Genomic DNA, 7,216 nt, shown 5'->3' with positions numbered 1-7,216 from the left:
ATTGACTGCTGCCAGGGTGTGTGGAAGGAATCAGGTGACTGGAGAGCCACCCAACCTCTTCCACCCGACGGTTGGTTTACATCCAGTACATGCCATAGATCAGGGGCAGCAAACGTGTTACAGATAAAAGTTTAGTAAATGAAGATCAGAAATGTTCCTTTTGTGTGAAATGATGAATCCTGAAGATGGACTGAATGGTAAATGATTTTCTCTTTTCAGGTGATCCTATCCTCCGGGTCTCTTCAGAAGACGATGGAAACGCTCCTTCGTTGGATGGTTAGTGATGTGCTGTACAATGTCCTGATATATGTCCACAGATGGAGGAACATCCATGTATTAATAGGTGGGGACCCGTCTATAACTGGGGTGTCAAACTCCATTTCATTGCGGGTCACATCAGCATTATGGATGTCCTCATAGAGCCGGCTCCATCTATAGGATTGGATGTGCAGAGCACCCCACCCCCCTTACATCAGATGTCAAGAGCCTCCACACTATCAGAGTTCCCCACCTTCCTATACATCACAGTGCACCCACCTTACCTTGTGCTGGGAAGAAGCTGGGGGCGGAGCTGAGAAACAGAAAGTGCAGGGTCTGGAGGAGGACCAGAGGAGGGTGGGAGTCAGCTGCCGGTGGCTGCTGAATGCTTAGGCCAGGGAAGGCAGAAGGGGTGCTGTAGCAGCACAGAGAAGCACAGGATCTGGTGTAGGAATTCTGTCCTCCTCTCTGCTCCCGACTGCTGAGACAAGGGGGAATCAACAAGAGGAGTGCTGCAGCTTCAGGAAAGGTGCAAGGGACACATGAAATGGCCTGGCAGGACAGATTCAACCTGTAGGCCTTGTTTTTGATATTTTAGCCAAATAAAACTAGACTAGGACCAAGGAGGTTACAATGTGAGCCAATCACCACCAAGCATACTCACATATGCAGCCTCATTGAAGTACGTCACATACTGTATGAGAGATGGAGGAGCTCGGTTTTGGTGGCTGGAGGAGCTCTGTTATGGGGGATGGAGGACTTCAGTTATGAGGGATGGAGAAGCTCAATTATTGGGGCTGGAGGTTATAGGAGATGGAGGAGTTATGGTGGATGGAGGAGCTCAGTTATGGTGGATGGAGGAGCTCAGTTATGGTGGATGGAGGAGCTCAGTTATGGTGGATGGAGGAGCTCAGTTATGGTGGATGGAGGAGCTCCGTTATGGTGGATGGAGGAGCTCCGTTATGGTGGATGGAGGAGCTCAGTTATGGTGGATGGAGGAGCTCAGTTATGGTGGATAGAGGAGCTCAGTTATGGTGGATAGAGGAGCTCCGTTATGGTGGATGGAGGAGCTCCGTTATGAGGGCTGGATGAGCTCAGTTATGGTGGATGGAGGAGCTCAGTTATGAGGGCTGGATGAGCTCAGTTTTGGGAGATGGAGGAGTTCAGTTATAGGGGATGAAGGAGCTCAGTTATGGTGGATGAAGGAGCTCAGTTATGGTGGATGGAGGAGCTCAGTTATGGTGGATGGAGGAGCTCAGTTATGGTGGATGGAGGAGCTCAGTTATGGTGGATGGAGGAGCTCAGTTATGGTGGATGGAGGAGCTCAGTTATGGTGGATGGAGGAGCTCTGTTATGAGGGCTGGATGAGCTCAGTTTTGGGAGATGGAGGAGTTCAGTGAAGGGGGAAGGAAGAGTTCAATTACGAGGAATGATTACAAACATTTGACTTGTTCTGCTTGGAGAGAAGATGCATAAGAGGGGATATAATCACAAACCAGCCAATAGAAGAGCATCCCAAGCCTGTGGAAGTCAATAGAGTCACAAGCCAAGGAATACCAAACATGGGCCTTTCGCGTGTTCACCGAAAACACAAACAGTACAGGTGGGCGGCGGGCTATTTCTCCCTGACAGTGCACTGTGATTGGTCACAGCAATGCACCTGACCACAGGTCAATCACAGCACAGGATGATGTAACAAGGTGGCGGAGTGAACCCCTCCCCCTTGTGATGTCATGGCGGGGTTCATGGCCCTGTCATCGGGGAGCAGCTGTCAGACAGCGGGGGCCAGCACAATGAGCCAAGTGTGGGGGGGTGTTTTGTTTTTCTGGCAGCGGTGGCGGCCAGCATTGTGATTGACTTTGGATCTACTTTGGGGGACTTTTTATTTTTAATAAAGGACTTGTCAGAGACGGTCTTCTGTCTTTTTTTACACGACACTTTTTTTTGTGAATGGGTAGTGGTACCGTGTACCCCATACTCACATGGGGGGGTGGGATCTGGGGGACCCCTTGTTAAATGGGGCTTCCAGATTCCAATAACCCCCCCATGCAGACCCCCACAACCACTGGCCATGGATGTGGGGAAGAGGCTCTTGTCCCCATCAACATGGGGACAAGGTGCTTTGGGGGGAGACCCCCTGCCCCAAAGCACCCCCCCATGTTGAGGGCATGTGGTATGTGGTTCAGGGGAGACACTCGCTTGCCCCCCCTTTCCTGACCTTCCAGGCTCTTTGCTCAGATAAGAGTCTGGTGTGGATTTTGGGGGCACCTCCATGTTCTTTTTTCTAAAAATGTTGGCATGGGGGATCCCCTTAAAATCCATACCAGACCCAAAGGGCTTGGTATGGATGGAAGGCGGGACCTCACACCGTTTAAAAAAAAAAAATCAATTGTCGGTCAACGTTGGCAATTCTTTTGATATTCAGCTGTCACCGGGGAACCCCACTGTAGGTTCAGATGTTTGCCTGCGAACACGGGGGTGTTCAGCCAATCACTAGCCAGGAACAGTTCAAATTGAAATTCACTTTAATGTTGGGTTACAAAGCATGACATGTAGGCGTGTCCAGAGGGATACACCAAGCCAGTGGAGAGGAGAAACATATTCCCAGAAGCTGGAGGGTGACACATGATCCTGGACCCAACGGTAGGGTTCTCAGCCCCGGATCCTGAGGGCAGTGGGAGGATTGTGTGGGTGGCAGCCACTGGGATCACCGAGTTGTTGGCTCTGCCCATATCCCCTGGAACCTCCATGCACTTGGGGATATGATCACAATGTACAGTGACTCCAGCAGACTATTTACCCCTGAGTCTGGAAAGATGACGTGGCCACACCATGAAGTCGGAGGAGAAACATATTCCCTGAAGCTGGAGGGTGACACATGATCCTGGACCCAACGGTAGGGTTCTCAGCCCCGGATCCTGAGGGCAGTGGGAGGATTGTGTGGGTGGCAGCCACTGGGATCACCGAGTTGTTGGCTCTGCCCATATCCCCTGGAACCTCCATGCACTTGGGGATATGATCACAATGTACAGTGACTCCAGCAGACTATTTACCCCTGAGTCTGGAAAGATGACGTGGCCACACCATGAAGTCGGAGGAGAAACATATTCCCTGAAGCTGGAGGGTGACACATGATCCTGGACCCAACGGTAGGGTTCTCAGCCCCGGATCCTGAGGGCAGTGGGAGGATTGTGTGGGCGGCAGCCACTGGGATCACCGAATTGTTGGCTCTGCCCTGACCTGTGGTTCTCTACATATCCCCTGGAACCTCCATGTACTTGGGGATATGATCACAATGTACAGTGACTCCCCTGAGTGTGGAAAGATGACCTGACCACACGATGAAGTCGGAGGAGAAGTGGTTCAATCTTACACTGTGTACGGGGTTCTCTACTGTCAGAGCAGTGAGGAGGTGGAACTCCCTTCTACAGTCGGTGTAAATACATCAATTCAGAAGAACTTTTAGATGTGTATTTTAGTGAATGCAATGTACAGGGATATGGTATATGGTAGTGACATAAACACACTCCGGTTGAACTGGATGGACTGGGGTCTTTATTCAACCTTACTATGTACAGGAGAAATGTTCCGTTTGGGTGTAAAAATGAGTCCTGAGAATCAACTGAATTGTAAATGATTTTCTCTCTGCAGGTCATCCCGTATCTGGCCCATCAGGTTGGTACAATATAACGATTGTTAGTAAACTATTGCAGACATTCACTTCTATTTCTACACATTCCAGTTTTAGGTGGAGAAATATCTCTATGTAAAGTAGGTGGGGTTCCCTCCATATTTGACATGGTCTCTGTGATGCTATTGGTGTTCCTCATCATCCCATCCAATAGGGTTCTCAGATCCCCAATACCTCCTCATTGTGTCCAGGCCGTGTCCTCCACCGATGTCTGGAGAGGAGATCATTGTCCAGGGAGTAATGTGGGGGGATGGAAGCCTCCACCTTCTATCCAGGTCTGAGCTGGGATTTATCCCGGAGAGTAGGGGGTCGGGGTAATATGCTGTCCTTTCCATATACATCCCCACTAAACAAGCCCCCAAAGTGTACTGATCACATGACCCAACACCTCCAGTGATTGGAGGCTCTAATTCTAGTTCCTGCTCTTCTCTGAACGGGATTGGTTGCTGCGAATGGCTGTAGACATCTGTTGTCCTGATTGGTAGATGTGAGCAGGAGCCGAGAGCTGCTCCTGCCGGCTGAATGACATTATTTTACATTTATTAAGCTAAAAAAAAGAAGAAATCTATGTTTTTAAATTATATTATTTTTAGAACATCAGGAAAAAAAATATAGAAAGAAATAAAAATGAAATATATGAAGAAACTATAGAAAGAAATAAAAATGAAATATATGAAGAAACTATAGAAAGAAAGAAAAATGAAATATATGAAGAAACTATAGAAAGAAATAAAATAGAAATATATGAAGAAACCATAGAAAGAAATAAAAATGAAATATATGAAGAAACTATAGAAAGAAAGAAAAATGAAATATATGAAGAAAATATAGAAAGAAATAAAAATGAAATATATGAAGAAAATATAGAAAGAAATAAAAATGAAATATATGAAGAAACTATAGAAAGAAATAAAATAGAAATATATGAAGAAACCATAGAAAGAAAGAAAAATGAAATATATGAAGAAACTATAGAAAGAAAGAAAAATGAAATATATGAAGAAAATATAGAAAGTGTTATACATTTCCTTTATACAGTCACAGAGTAGATGGTAATAATGAGCGGATGGATCAGGGCCCCTTTAAGACATTGGTGGGCCCAGGGCAAGTCTTTCCTGGGTGGGCCCCAAATATTTCATGAGCAAATCAAGACCCTTTCGTATATGGGCCCCAAATTCTTCATGAGTGAACCGAGACCTTTTCATACGTGGGCCCCAAACCGTGTATGAGTGAACCAAGATCCTTTCATTCATGGGACCCAAACCTTTCAGGAGTGAACAAAGACTCTTTCGTATGCGGGCTCCATACCTTTCATACTTGGGCCCCAAACCTTCCATGAGTGCACCAAGACCTTTTCATATGTGGTGCCTAAACTTTTTATGAGTGAACCAAGATCCTTTCATACTTGGGCCCCAAACCTTCCATGAGTGCACCAAGACCTTTTCATATGTGGGCCCAAATCATTCATGAGTGAAAAAAGACCCTTTCAAATGCAGGCCCCAAGCCTTTCATGAGTGAACCAAGATCCTTTCATAGTGAAGCCCCAAACCTCGCATGAGTGAACCAAGAACATTTCATATGTGGGCCCCAAATCTTTCATATGGGGCCCCAAACCTTGCAGGAGTGAACCAAGACCCTTTCATATATGGCCTCCAAATCTTTCACGAGTGAGCCAAGACCCTTTCGTATGTGATTTCCATACCTTTCATACTTGGGCCCCAAACCTTCTATGAGTGCACCAAGACCCTTTCATATGTCGGCCCCACAGAATAGTCTTCCTCTCTGTCACATACCTGGTGGAGATCGAGCTGGAGAGAGGACTTCTCTTGCACCTCTTGTCCAACACCCCTGGTGGTGATGACAGGGAGTGTGAGGATACAGAGTGGTATGAGGGCCGGTGTAGCAGGTAGCGCCAGCTGGGGTTTGCAGGAAGCAGATGACCATAGATCACCAGGCAGGAACCAGGGACTGGAACACAGTGACACTTGCTTGGCAGACAGGAGTGTAGCCAGGACACAGCCCAAAAGGTCATCAACAGCCAGGCAGCAGGACACAGGAACATCAGGCAGAGACAGAGTCAGGATACGAGCCGGGATCAGTACACAGCCGGGCAGGGAGGTACAGGAACATCAGGCAGAGTCAGGATACGAGCCGGGATCAGTACACAGTCGGGCAGGGAGGTATAGGAACATCAGGCAAAGACAGAGTCAGGATACGAGCCGGGATCAGTACACAGCCGGGCAGGGAGGTACAGGAACATCAGGCAGAGGCAGAGTCAGGATACAAGCCGGGATCAGTACACAGCCGGGCAGGGAGGTACAGGAACATCAGGCAGAGACAGAGTCAGGATACCAGCCGGGATCAGTACACAGCCGGGCAGGGAGGTACAGGAACATCAGGCAGAGGCAGAGTCAGGATATAAGCCGGGATCAGTACACAGCCGGGCAGGGAGGTACAGGAACATCAGGCAGAGGCAGAGTCAGGATACAAGCTGGGATCAGTACACAGCCGGGCAGGGAGGTACAGGAACATCAGGCAGAGGCAGAGTCAGGATACCAGCTGGGATCAGTACACAGCCGGGCAGGGAGGTACAGGAACATCAGGCAGAGTCAGGATACGAGCCGGGATCAGTACACAGCGGGGCAGGGAGGTACAGGAACATCAGGCAGAGGCAGAGTCAGGATATAAGCCGGGATCAGTACACAGCCGGGCAGGGAGGTACAGGAACATCAGGCAGAGGCAGAGTCAGGATACAAGCTGGGATCAGTACACAGCCGGGCAGGGAGGTACAGGAACATCAGGCAGAGTCAGGATACCAGCTGGGATCAGTACACAGCCGGGCAGGGAGGTACAGGAACATCAGGCAGAGTCAGGATACGAGCCGGGATCAGTACACAGCGGGGCAGGGAGGTACAGGAACATCAGGCAGAGGCAGAGTCAGGATATAAGCCGGGATCAGTACACAGCCGGGCAGGGAGGTACAGGAACATCAGGCAGAGGCAGAGTCAGGATATAAGCTGGGTGTCAGAGCCTGGGTCTGAACCTGGGCCTTCTGCGGTGAGTGGCAATGTTTTTTCTTGCTGAGCCACCTGGAATGCTTGGCAGCTCCCTTGGCAATTATTTGGATGATCCTACCTTCACCTTGTTTATCATAAACCTTGAACCCGTTGCTCCTCTCACCTTTTTGACCGCGATGAATCAGGTTTTTGATGATCCCAACCGTTGTGCTACTGCCGAAGCAAAGTTGCATAGTCTGCGGCAGGGTAG

The 7,216-nt window shown here is 48.8% G+C and overlaps 1 long non-coding RNA gene across 1 annotated transcript in view; it reads left to right on the top strand.

The window, feature by feature from the left end:
- The first annotated feature begins 218 nt into the window (after positions 1–218).
- LOC149435803 (uncharacterized) overlaps positions 219–7,216 on the top strand; it is a 104,921-nt gene continuing 97,923 nt past the window's right edge. Inside the window, exons 1-2 of the long non-coding RNA XR_016308367.1 lie at positions 219–276; positions 3,910–3,933. This is a non-coding gene — a long non-coding RNA (uncharacterized LOC149435803). The remainder of the gene's footprint in view (positions 277–3,909; positions 3,934–7,216) is intronic.

This window comes from Staurois parvus, unplaced genomic scaffold (genome assembly GCF_062004578.1).
Source record: "Staurois parvus isolate SC_StPar_1 unplaced genomic scaffold, SC_StPar_1.0 ptg001471l, whole genome shotgun sequence".
In the NCBI taxonomy this organism is placed as follows: domain Eukaryota; kingdom Metazoa; phylum Chordata; class Amphibia; order Anura; family Ranidae; genus Staurois; species Staurois parvus.
Note: the sequence above shows the minus strand (reverse complement) of the source record. Positions and strands in the feature narration are given on the sequence as shown.